General features: G+C 41.9%; 1 protein-coding gene across 4 annotated transcripts in view; it reads left to right on the plus strand.

Moving 5' to 3' along the window:
• LOC118422062 (DNA repair protein RAD51 homolog 2-like) overlaps positions 1-1,652 on the plus strand; it is a 56,830-nt gene that overhangs the window by 43,176 nt on the left and 12,002 nt on the right. The window lies entirely within an intron of this gene.

The following is a 1,652-nucleotide window of genomic DNA, read 5'->3' on the forward strand; positions in this document are numbered from 1 at the left end:
TGTCTCTTTTTATATATGCAACACTTGCTTTTATTCCTCCATCTGCAGCGATAGAAAATGTATCAGAAAAACGTTTGTTGTTTTATTGGAAAAAAATTGAAATGTCTCATATCAGAGTTCTATAATCTCTTTCCTTCCATATTTGTTGCCTTTTTTTACTTCATCCTCAACATTGAAATGTGAACTAAAATGTGCACAGGAAGTTCTTGAATGGTACACTTTTTTTGTGTATGGTACACCTTTTGTTCATCTGTGCTGTTTCATGCTTCCAGCAGAGCATGATGGGGAATCAGGATGAATCGGCCCTATATCAACTCAGCCCATAGCCTGGGTACCATCCGTATTCTACGGAGCTCCTTACACTTACTATCTAAAAAATACTTTACTACCTAAAAAATACTTTTACTTAAGTATTTTTTAGGTAGCGAGTGTAAGGAGCCCGGTAGAATACAGATGGTACCCAGGCTACTCAGCCCAGTCAACTGACCCTAATGCCCTGGTCAGCTAAAGCTCAACTCAGGTCTACTCTGCCAGGGTTTAGGGTTAGGGTTATGCTATGGGTTTGGGTGTTGCATGGAGTTGACCAGGGTGTTGGGCTGAGTTGGTCTAATCAGCCTGTCCTGGCCCAGCAAATCTGTTGGCATCCCTGTCAGTAATGAATCCACCACATCTCCCTGGGGCTAGCAAGCTGCAAATGCCATCAACTGAGCCAAAATCTGCAGCAAAGTAAACATTTCCCCTTCATAATTAAGTTTGATGGGCTCTCGCCCCACAATGTTTGTGTTTGGGAAATAGGAAAGACTATTTCCACCAGGTCTTCTATCCATGGAATTCCCATAACCTCCAGCTTTACAACACTGCGATCTGCCCAGCACAGAGCAGGAATTCAGGAAAACATGCACAGATTGTCAATAACTTACAGCCTGCCTCATTTAAATTCATGTCAAGCATACCACATCCCCTCTGAACTCTACTTTGTTGTCAAAACATGTTGGTGAAACATGATTTCTGTGCAGCCCTGAACCCCCCACCCCCAAAACAGCGCCCAACACTAATCCATCACTAATTTCTCAGCGCTAGCCCCCCACAGGTGATTGCTAATCCTGCCATCATTACAGCTTAGACTTTTGTTGGGGTTGCAAGATTATGACTTTCGGGCACATTTGCCTGTAGCGTAGGGGCAGGAAGCAAACAGGTACAAGCCATAACAGATATATCCATTTTAGATTCCACAGCATTTATAACCACCCTTCAGCAGCTGTGTGGACCTGATGATTTATCATCTATGAGTCTGAAGGTTTTAAGAAAATTCCAAAGAACATTCAGAACATCATGCCGACAACTTTTTTGTCAACTCTCTCTTTCTCTTTTCTCTCTCTCTCTCTCTCTCTCTCTCTGTATGTAGCCTTTCCCCTAATTGATATTCCAGGCATTCATTCACCAGGTCATAAGGTATATTTTCAACTTGGAAGTTTTTGGCGTCTGAAATTGTTGGCTAGGAGAGGGAATGGTGCCACAACCTTGACAACAGATGTCACTTCTGCTTTTTAACAACAGGCCACAATTTGGTTGTTTTCCATTATGTCAGTATAATATCATTACTGGTCCTTTATTAGCTTTTCATTTGGCTGTTTCTTTATTTACTCTTTTGA

The sequence above is a fragment of the Branchiostoma floridae genome, chromosome 1, assembly GCF_000003815.2.
Source record: "Branchiostoma floridae strain S238N-H82 chromosome 1, Bfl_VNyyK, whole genome shotgun sequence".
NCBI classification, from domain to species: domain Eukaryota; kingdom Metazoa; phylum Chordata; class Leptocardii; order Amphioxiformes; family Branchiostomatidae; genus Branchiostoma; species Branchiostoma floridae.